This window comes from Odocoileus virginianus, chromosome 22 (assembly GCF_023699985.2).
Source record: "Odocoileus virginianus isolate 20LAN1187 ecotype Illinois chromosome 22, Ovbor_1.2, whole genome shotgun sequence".
Lineage (NCBI taxonomy): Eukaryota > Metazoa > Chordata > Mammalia > Artiodactyla > Cervidae > Odocoileus > Odocoileus virginianus.
This window is the reverse complement of record NC_069695.1, coordinates 2,852,546-2,864,415: the sequence shown is the minus strand read 5'-3', so window position 1 is coordinate 2,864,415 and position 11,870 is coordinate 2,852,546.

Here is an 11,870-nt window from a genome sequence, read left to right as displayed (position 1 = left end):
TGGGGAAGCAGGGTGATGCTGCAGGCTCCAGAGAGCTTGGAGGTCATCTGTGGGCTTCCGCTGGGAGGCCCCTCACTGCTCCCCACCTTGGTCCACTCCTGAGTAACAATCAAACCGGTCGGGCGAACAAGCATCTTCCATTTCATGACCCTGACGAGGGACCCCAGAGCCAGCTGACCGTGAGAAAGTCACCTGGAGCTTTTGGTGAAAGAACAAGACAGGAGACAAGCAGACGGTCCGCAAAAGGCCCTGAAGCTACAGAAAAGGACCTGCCCAGAGTCATGCTGCCTCGGCCCGGGTACTCCGGCGCCTGTCGACTCTCTTTGTGGCCTAAAAAAACAGCAAGTGAACACAGTGGCTTTTTCACTCTGCTTTTCATCCTTCTCTGGGTTTTTAAGCCTCATAGATCAGCAACACTTCAGTTCAAGGGATGGCGGTTTCCCTTGAAGGGAGACCTTCAGGTTGCCTGAGCCGCACGTGGCTGTCTAAGCAGAGACACAGGGCAGACGCTCCCTGGTGCCTGCCCAGCTGCGTCCTGGAGGGGCTGGCACGGGGCGTGGGAGGCCGCCTCTACATTTAGAGAAGGAAGTGACCCAGCCGAGGTGAAGGAGAGAGAAGCTGCAAACGAGGGTTCTATATAAATGTATGTCACACCTTATGTAATGGGCCTCCCAGGTGGCGCAGTGGTAAAGAATCTGCCTGCCAGGGCAGGAGATGCAGGAGACTCGGGTTCGATCCCCGGGTGGGGAAGATCCCCTGGAGGAGGAAATGGCAACCCACTCCAGTACTCTTGCCTGGAAAATCCCACGGGCAGAGGAGCCTGGTGGGATACAGTCCATGGGGTCGCAAAAAGTCAGACACTATTTAGCAACTAAACAAAAACAACAAACCTTATGTGATGCTACCGGTGGAGGGTGGGGTAATACACTGCCAAACCTTTAACATTTCTACAGCCAAGCATGTGAAGGCACAGGCTAAATGGAATAAACACTATAAACAGCCTCACGTCAGTTCAGTTCAGGTTTTTGCCATCTGACAAGGTTTTTGTCCCAAATGGGATGCTTCACCTTTATAAAAAATGAATTTGAAATGGCAGATAAGGGCTTGTGACTCTGCCTAGAGGTCAGTGTCTGTCAAAAATTCAGGTAAGGATCTACAGATTCAGTGTAAGCTATATCAAAATTCCAGTGGCATATTTCGTAGAACTAGAATAAATAATCCTAAAATGTGTGGAGAAACACGCCAAAGATCCTGAACAGCCAAAACAATCTTAAGAAAGAAGAACCAAGCTGAAAATATCACACTCCCTGATTTCAAATATAAAGTTACAGTAACCAAAACAGTGTGGTGCTGATACACACACGAAACAGTGGAACCCACACTTCTAGGGGTGAATAACCTACAGCGAAGGAGGCAAGAATATACAGTGGAGAAAGAACACACACCATGGACACCTGTAAATGGTGCTGGGAAAGTGGACAGCCCCGTGCCAAAGAACGAAACGAGGCCTCTCTCTTAGGCCACACACACAAATCACCTCAAAATGGAATAAAGACTCGAATGGAAGACCTGAAACCATAAAAACCCTAGAATAAAACAGGAATTGTACTCTTTGACATCAATCTTAGCAATAATTCTCTGGATGTGTCTCTTCAGGCAAGGAAAACAAGAGCAGAAATAAACAAATAGGGCCAAAAAAACAAAAATAAGACACATCCACACAGCAAAGGAAACTATCACCCGAAAAGGAGGTGACCTATTGAATGGGAGAAGATATTTTCAAGTTGTACGTCTGTCCAGGGGTGAATATACAAAATATATAAAGAAATCATACAACTCACCAAAATACCAGATAATCAATCCAGTTTTAAAAATGGGCAGAGGATCTGAATACACATTTTTCCAAAGAAGATATGCACATGGCCAATAGACACATGAAAACATATTCAGTACCAGTGATCATTAGGAAACTGCAAATCAGAACCACAATGGCGTATCACCTTAGTTTTGTCAGAATGGCTTTTATCAAAAAGATAAAAAGCAGCAAGTGTTGGAGAAGCTATGGAGAAAAGGGGACCCTTGTAGACAGCTGGAATTATAAATTGGTGTGGCCACTTTGGGAAACAGTGTGGAGATTCCCCAAAAGGCTAAGAATAGAACCACCATTTCATCCACCTATCCACTTCTGGGTATTTATCTAAAGAATTTAAGAACACTAATTCAAAAAGATGCTGTACCACTATGCCCACTGCAGCCTTATTTATAATCACCAGGGTGTGGAACAAACCGACATGTTCACTGATGGGTGAATGAATAAAGAAAACCTGGCATATACATACAGTGGAATATTATTCAGCCATAAAAAGTGAGATCTTGCTATCTATAATCATGTGGAGAGACCTTGAGGGTATTATGCTAAATAAAATACCCTAGGGTTTCACTCATATGTGGAATCTAAAACAAGCACAAAAAAAAAAAACATGAACAAAATAAAAAAAAACCCTTATAGATAAGAAGAAAGATTGGTGGTTACCAGAGGGACAGAGGACTAGGGGATGGGTGAAAGGGGTGAAGAAAATCAATTTCCTGGTGGCGGGTGGTAACTAGACTTCTGAGACTGATGCTGTGTAAGGTATAGATGTCAAACACCAAGGCTATACACATTAAAAAAAAAAAAAAAAAAGAATTGTTCCTAGAAGAGCGATCACTTGCACTGAAACTCAAAAGATCAGGTGGTGCAGAGGGAAACCTTCGCAGCACTCACCAGACACACCACCTGCAAAGCCTCGAGCAACCCCCGGGGCAGTTAGTGCCAGGGCCAAGGGAAGGGGCTCCTACTGCCCAGGCAGGAGAGGTGGGCACAGCAGGGACCTAGCACCGCTGACCACCTGCCACCGATTCACCTGGGGCCGGGCGCTGAAAATAAAAACCCTGGGCTCTCATCCAAAGCCCTCAGAAAATGGAGCCCTGTAATCTCCACTTAATAAGTTCTACTGGAGACTCTCATTCACACAGAAGTTTCAGAACCTGATTCATTTGAAACACCTGATGTGCCAGGGGGTGTTCTAAGCTGCTTTGGAATCATGAACACATTCAATCCTCCAAACAGCCTTACTAGGTAAGTTATTATCACTGTTTTACAGGGGGGGAAATCAAGATATACAGAAGAGTAATTAAAAAAAAAAAAAACTTCATCCAAGATCATGGAGCTAATAAGGCATAGACCAGGTGGTCTGGTTTCAGAGTTCGTGCTTTTAATCCCATGCTTTCTTTGCATTGATTTGGCATCTCTGCTCCATCTGCAGTCACAGCAAATTTGAGGCTCTGGGCAACTTGGAGTGTGGATGACACGTCCCTGAAGCGGCCCTGTGCCCCCCAGGGACAGACCACGCACGCAGCTGTGTCAGGGGAGGAGGAGAGCTGTGGTCTTTCACCCCTGGGGGCTGGAAACCACCGAGAAAAGTTGACCAGTTTGCAATGAGCCTTTTGGCCCTGGGGTTCAAAGCCCATGTTCCTCTCCTTTTTTATCTATGTTGTCGATACCTGTTTCAATAGCTTCTGTTTGAGGACATGGAGCCAGAGGGCTGGAATCGGGGCTTGGAGCAGCCTGACCGGATGGCCAAGCCTGCCGAGCGATCCGCCCTCTCCTTGTGTCAATTCCAAAAGGCAGGGTTTGGAAATCAAGTCAACAGAGAGCGTCTCTTCATCTCCACACAAACAGTCATCCTGCGGTGTTTGGAGAGTGTTGGGCAAGGCCGGACCAAGGGGGTCAGGGGAAAAGTCAATTTTGCCTTTAAATCTCTAAAGCCAGGTTCTGGTCTCCACGCTTCCATCACACGCCTGCAGCTCACATCAGAAAGCAAACGCTCCAGGCTTGTGCATCTGCCCCTCCCCGATCCACCCACCTGTGAGCTACCGTGGGCATCAGAGAATGTCCTGGAACATTCTGCCTTTCCCCTCACGCTAAGCAGAAAGTCTCGCTGCACAGACCGTCACCAAGCAACCTCTATTTGATGGCCCTGGAGTTCTTGTTCAAGGACAACTGCTCTCTAGCTTAAGCCAGTAAAGAAAGCACTGGAATCACACACGAAGCAAGAGAAATGGCCAAATGCCATGGGTCGGCATAGCAACCGTCTACTCAGAGGAGTTTAGAAATGGAACAGTAGGAAGTGCTTGTTCCAAACCCCTTGCTTTACAGATGAGGAAACAAAGGCTCAGAGGGGGGAGGTGTCTTGCCCGAAGCACCCGGCTCACAAGGGGAGAGAGTACCTCCGAGCCCACTTACCCCACACAGCCCTTCGCTGGCTTCTTGTCATTTGTCTTCAGATTTTCCCAGTTCACATTCTCAGGCATCCATTCAGCCTTTTATTTCTTCTCTGGGGCATCTTCTATGGGCTAGTGAGGGGCTAGACCCTGGAGATGAACCAGTAACGTAGAGCTCCAGGAAGAATCTTTGTGGTTTCCCCTCCCTTCCTCCCTCATCCCTACAGAAATGGTGCCGGTGGTCCATTGGCTAAGATCCCATGCTCCCAACGCAAGAGGCCCCCTGCTTCGATCCCTGGTCAGGGAACCAGATCCCACATGCCACCACTGCGACCCGGCACAGCCAGATACATATTTCTTTTAAAAAAGAAATTTGAAGCCACAATTTTAAAAAGAAGACAAGGAACAGCAGTGGCCGCGGTGTCGGCCTTAACCCCTGAGAACAGCAGCCCCGGGGCAGAGCTCCACACGTGGGCAGGGAGGAAAGTCGCCCCAAGGGAATAAAATTCTGTAGCCCAAGTTGAGAGGCACCACTTGAGCCACAGGCCCCAATTCCACCCGCTGCGGCTCCCGGGAGCCCCGTTCCTGGGAACGAGGGTCGGGAGTGAGGGTGTCCGAGCACCGTCACAGCTGCGCCCCCCGACCTGCTCCAAAGGAGGCCAGTACCACCTGCCAGCAGAAGACTCCCCGAAGTAAGAAGCCTCCCTGCAGGGCGAGCTGCGGGTGGTGGCAACAGAAAGAACAGGCTGGACCAGCAGCTGTAATCACAAATGCTCACGGGGTCAACACGGCGGGGCCAGCTCTTGGGAGCTGCTCTCGCCTCTAAGGGACTTGACTCAGGAATGCACCGGGGGCCCAGCGGCAGCTCTGGGTGATGGATCTGGGGTGTGTGTGCAAGGGCAGTCAGAAAGCCGCGGGCCGCTTCCCACAGGATCATCGAGAAGGTTCACCGGAGTCAAAGTCAGGAAATAAACCAGGAAAGGAGCCCGGTTCTGTCAGAGCCTCGCTCTCCCACTGAACGCAATCTGTCACTCCAAATGACTCACGCACCGATGGGAAAGACTAAAAATATTCGAGCCTGACATTTGCATCTATTAAATCATCATTTTGTCGCACATGGCTGGAAACTGAGTTTTCTAAAGGTTACTGCGAATTGTCTGCCTCTGCGGCTGGGTATCTGTGGGCTTCAAAATCAGCTCCAGGGTGGGGGATGATCAGAGAGTCTCAGTGGGCGTCAGCACCAAGCCGTTCATTTTATTAGCGGCAGCAGTGACCCCAGGATTTCTGACCAGTGAGGGGAGAGTGCCTGGTGATGTGGCCTGCCCTTTGCTGAGCTGGCCCGGTGGCCGGTAGAGCCACTGTGTTCCAGGCTCTGGAAAGCAACCGACTTCTCCTTGCCTCTCTTAAATGGTCATCAGGATTTCTTCTAGGCGTTCAAGGTGATACAGGTTCGGCTGTGACTTCTCAGGTGGTGGCACCCAGGACAGATCAGTGAATTCAGAGGCCCTCGTCCTGTAAGTTACACCCTGGCCCATGTCACAGGCAAACACAGGGCCCTGCCTGGCCACCCGCCCTCTGCTCAGCAGTGTGGTGCAGAGAAGCCCAGACAACCTCAAAGGGCAACAGCAGGAGTGTTTCTGCCCCAGAGACACAGAGGGAGAGGACATGCTACAGAGCCAGGCAGGGGGAGGAAGTGCTCTGTGTGGAGGACTGTCCTCCTTGCAGAAATGGACACAGTGAAAGGAAACCTCACACACACACACACACACACACCCCAGGCTGAGCCCGCCACGTTCAGACCATCAGCAAGGGGAACCCCCTGGGTCTGGAACCCGCAGCTTCTGACTGTCAAAGGGCTTGATTCTAAGTCAGGAAGACAGTCCAAGAGGCAGAGGCTGTGTTCAGAGATGTGCTCTGTGATGTTCACATCTCAGAGATGAGAATTTACCTGCAGACTAACTCAAACCAGCTTCCCAGGTGGTGCTAGCGGTAAAGAACCCGCCTGCCAGTGCAGGAGACATAAAAGATGCGCATTCCATCCCTGGGTCAGGAAGATCCCCTGGAGGAGGGCATGGCAACCCACTCCAGTATCCCTGCCTGGAGCATCCCATGGACAGAGGAGCCTGGCGGGCTACAGTCCATGGGGTCGCACAGAGTCGGACATGACTCTTAGCATGGTGCTGTAACTCAAACCAGACACACAGCTCAAGGAGGATAAAGAGACTTAGGTGGCAGCATTGTTTGAACTTGAGAAAAGATGAATGAATCTGGGGACCATTTTAGACAAGTTCCGTGCACTCTTACAAGGGACGGACAGAGCCGGAAGGAGTTGATCGAGGGAGGACTCAGGACATGGAGTGTCACCATAGCCTTTCTCTTCTTCCCTCACCGCGCCTCTGCTTTCCCCCGGCCTACGTATAATCTCCCTTTTGTTGTTGTTCAGTCGCTAAGTCACGTCTGGCTCTTTGTGACCCCAGGGACTGCAGCGCTCCAGGCTTCCCTGGCCTCCACCACCTCCTGGAGTTTGCTCAAAGGCATGTCCACTGAGTCGGGGAGCTCTCTTCACCGTCCCTCTATGCCGGCTCGGGCAGGCTTCGCGACTTTCCGTTTGTGACCTGTGCGCTGTTCTCTGTGAAACTCCAAATTCTTCATGATTCATGCCCCCTCCCCTCCACCCCCGGGAGCCTCTGGGGCCTTGAGGTCTCTCCTGGCATCCCTCCTCCCCCTCCGTGTTCTGGTTTGGGGGCTGGAGCAGAAGCAGCTGGCAGAGTCCTCTCTCCCCGACCACGCGTTAGGGCCCGGAGTCCCCGGTCTCTGCGCCAGTGGGGGAAGGGTCTCTGGAGATCCTGTGGTCTCTGACTGCTTGGTGAGTGTGGCTTTCAGGTCAATGGGGTCTGGCCTCACCCTGGGCCCCTGGCGCTGGGGCTGTGCCAGGGAAGGCTGCCCTGTCTCCTGCTGGCCCAGACTGGAGGGTGCACACCCCCAAGCCCCTCCCTGGGCACAGGGGGCCCGGCCCCCACGTCTCCTGGTCTGAGCCTCTTTGCGAAGTTCATGGAACGCTCAGGTGGGTCCTCTTGGAACTCACTGCGGCCCGGGGAACTGGGAGGGCGAGGCTGTCCTCCCTCCCTTCCCAGGCATGGCCCCTCTACCCTGCAGGGCTCTGACACCCAGCCCACCTTCCCACAAGCTGCCAGAGGGTTTGTCAAGCTGTCCACTCTCCTGGGAGCTGTCTGTCCTGTGGCTCAGCAAGCAGCAGGCTGGTCACCCGGCAGGGCCCTCCCAACAGCGAGCCTCAGGATGCTTCCTGGGCTGCTTCCCCGTCCACCCTCTTGGCCTGGGGTGGGGGTTGGGGGGGGGGAGTATGACTTCTCCCCAGGTACGGTGTGCACCCCCAAGCTGGCCCCTTGCCTCCTTCCAGCCCCAGGGCTCACCCCACACAGGCCAGGGCAGGGCCAGCGGGGGTGAGGGGTGGTTCCTCTGAGGAGGTGCCAGGAAGCTGATGGGCCCTCCCCTTCGAACACCTGGACCCCTGGTATTGGTCATTGACAGCTCTGGGCCTTGGTTGCAATTAAAGAGCAATAGGAAAAGTTCCACATAGCATCCTATTACTCAGCCAAGGAAAGAGGCTCTCCACGTACTTATACTGAGCGATCTTAAAAACATGCTGTGAGATGAAAGAGCAAGGTTCAGAATATTTTGGCCCCAACTTGTGTTTTAAAGATGGTTATGATGCACACATGTGTGTCCGCGTTCACAGTCTGTACAAGAAACAGTGGTTGCCTTGGGGTTGGGGGCTGCGGTCTCACTTTTCACTGAAGACTCCATGAATGGATCAAAGCAGGCATTTAATAGAGGCACCCCCTGCCCTGGGCTGAGAAGGGAGAGAGAAGACCCAGTTAAACATGCCGTCACATCCACTTAGCGAAAGAAAGAAATGAGCACGATAGAGCAGCGGTGGGTATCGCCAGTGCGTGGTGCATGCTAAAGAGAAAGGGGCATAGATACAGCAAGGGGAAAGCCACATGGTACTTTCACAAAAATAAATCCTCTGGTCATGCATCACCAGTTTCTAAAGAGGAGGAGAGGCAGCTTCCAATAAAAGATGCTGGTTATTAAACATCATCAAGAGAAAGAGGAAAAAAAGAACAAAAGGCAACATAGTGGAGACATGGAGAAATGACTGTATCCAGAACTTTGGGCACAGGTCTTTTTTTTTTTTTAATTGAGGTAAGCTGCGGTTCACAGGGTGGCAAAGAGTCGGACACAAGTAAGCAACTGAACTGAACTGAACCCTGGTTTAAAACATCGAGCTTCATGTGTGCAACATTGTATTTCTGCTTCTGCTACCCTAGGGTGTGCTCTCCAAAACCTGTGTTTCCATCCATCCCTACATAGTGGCTCCCCTTACCCATTTCACCCTTCCCCACCCCGCTCCATCACCTCTGGTAATCTCTACTTTGGCCTCTGTATCTGCATGTTGGTTTTTGTTTGGTCTGGCTTATTCATTTTATATTTTGCTTTTTATATTCCATATATGATTGAAGTCATGGAGTGTTCATTTTTCTCCATCTGACTTATGGTTTTTCCCTGGTGGCTCAGCGGTAAAGACTCTGCCTACCAGTGAAGAAGATTCAGGTTCGATCTCTGGATTTGGGAAGATCCCCTGGAGAAGAAAATGACAATCCACTCCAGTATTCTTGCCTGGAGAATCCCATGGACAGAGGAGCCTAGTGGGCTACAGTCCATGGGGTCACAAGAGAGTGAGACACGACTTAGCAATTATAAACATCATCATCTGTCTTATTTCTCTTAGCATAATACCTTCAAGGTCCAGTTATATTTTTGCAAATGACAAGATTTCAGCTTTTCATGGCTGAGTAGTATTCCATTGTACACAGATATACCACACTTTTTTTATCCATTCATCTGTTGATGGATACTTAGGTTGTTCCCATGTCTTGGTTAATGTAAATAAGGGCTCATATTGTCTTTTAGAATGAGTGTTTTCACATTCTTTGGGTAAATACTCAGGAGTGGCATGGCTGGATCATAGAGCAGTTCTATTCTTCATATTTTGAGGAATCTCCATACTGTTTTTCCTAATGGCTGTACCAATATACATTCCCACCAACAGTGGAGGAGGCTTCCCTTTTCTCCACATCCTCTCCAGCACTTGTTATTTCTTATCTCTTTTTTTTTTTTTTTTGGTTTTCTTTTTTTTTTCATTTATTTTTATTAGTTGGAGGCTAATTACTTTACATCATTACAGTAGTTTTTGTCATACATTGAAATGAATTAGCCATGGATTTACATGTATTCCCCATCCCAGTCCCCCCTCCCACCTCCCTCTCCACCAATCTAACAAGTTGAAGTGATCTCACTGTAGCTTTGAGACTCCTGAGAGTCCCTTGGACTGCAAGGAGATCAGACCAGTCAATCCAAAAGGAAATCAGTCCTGAATACTCATTGGAAGGACTAGTGCTGAAGCTGAAGTGCCCATACTTTGGCCACCTGATGTGAAGAGCCAACTCATTAGAAAAGACCCCGATGCTGAGAAAGATTGAGGGCAGGAGGAGAAGGGGACGACAGAGGATGAGATGGTTGGATGGCCTCACTGACTCAATGGGCATGAGTGTGAGCAAGCTCCAGGAGACAGCAAAGGGCAGGGAAGCCTGGCATGCTGCAGTCCATGGGGTCACAAAGAGCTGGACATGACTGAGCAACGGAATGACAACAATAATTAGTGACGTTGAGCGTTTTTTCATGTGCCCGTGGGCCACCTGCACACCTTCTTAGGAAAAATGTCTATTCAGCTCCTCTCCCCATTTTTTCAGTCTGGTAGTTTTCACTGTTGAGTAGGGCACAGGCTTTGCTCCCATACTCGTGGACGGGTTGGTTAGTTGTACGAGGCCTCATGTAAACATCACAGCTACTGAGGTGGGGGGTGCTGTTATTACACCAGCCCCACTTTGTGGATGCGGACACCTGCGTCAGAAAGCTGCCTTACTCAGGCCACACAACCCATCAGTGGCAGAGGGGCCCAGGCTGAATTTTTCTCATATTCTGAGTGATTCTTCCTTCTACACACATTTCCAGAAACTCCAGCCCTTGAAGGGAACCATCTGAGTGCTATGAAAACTTCTGCTCAGTGACGCCGCTGGGCGCCGCACGCACGCTGTAAGGACCCCTCCCCAGCATGCACTGGGTCTGCCCTCTGACCCGCGGCTGTGTGCGCCTCATTATTACGTCAGTGTTGAGCCTGGGGATAGAATGCCAGCGCCAGAAAGGGTGAGATCTTCGACTGCCTGCCCCTTTCCCTTCCTGCTTCTGACCGAGACTGTGGTCAACTCGTCTACACTGAAGTGCTGTTGGATAAAGGGGCTACCCTCTCAGCCAAGATGTGGAACTTCACCGGGACCTTTGGAGACGAAGTCTTAGCTGAGGGGTCTCTACCGCTCAGACCCCAAGGCACCATTTTCCTTCCCTTGGCAACCATCATGAGCAGTTTCTCGGACACCCTTCTAGACAAACAAGGACACAGTTCACCCCTTCCCTGCGTTTACCGAAATGGAAAGAGGTTACACACGCTGCTGCATACACTTCACTGCATAAAACTTTCAAGTTGTTTTAAGAGTTTTTTAAAGAGTAGATCTTTGAAATTATTTTATCAGTTTTGTTAAAAAAAAAAAAAACCCACACACTGCTCATGATTTTGATGGCTCTAGAATATTTTGCTCTGTAAATATATCCTATGTTAATTTGACATTTCTAATAGATATTTGATATGTTCTAATACCTTGCTATATAAACAATACTGCAATTTTGCACACTGTAGGATAAATTCCTAAAAGTGGAATTTTGTGTCAAAAACTGCGCATTTGTAATTTTGATAGATATTTCCAAATTGCCTTGCAATTTGGAGTGACTTACACTCTCACCTGGGTTTCCCTAGTGGTTCATTGGTAAAGAATCCACCTGAAATGCAGGAGACACGGGTTCGATCCCTGGATCAGGAGGATCCCCTGGAGAAGGGAATGGCAACCCACTCCAGTATTCTTGCCTGGAGGATCCCATGGACAGGGGAGCCTGGCAGGCTCTACTTCCTGTGGTGGCAAGGAGCTGGATATGACTGAAGCAGCTGAGCAGGCACAGTTGCCATATGGATATTTAGTCTGCTTTTCAGGTTTTTGATATACAAATAATGCTGCACTGAATATTTTTATATACATGTCTTAGTGTCCTTTTGTGACTGCATTTATAAATTCCCGGTTAACTGCATCAGGAGGGATGTATTTCCAATTTTAATTCACTGTCAAATTATCCTTTAAAAAGTAGACCAGTAACACCTCCGGCAACAGCATTTGAGAAGGGCATCTTGCCCACAGTCTGACCAATACCGGATATTGACCAGCTTTTTAATTTTGACCTATGAACTCACTGAGAATTGATCTCTCATCAACATTTCTATAATGATGAAGTTAACCATGTTTTCCTGTGTTTACTTTTCTGTAAATTCCATATTCATATTCTTCCCTTTCTTCATTTTCATCTTGAATTATTCAGTTTTTATTTATATGAATGTTTTCTAAACTGAAGAAATGTGACTG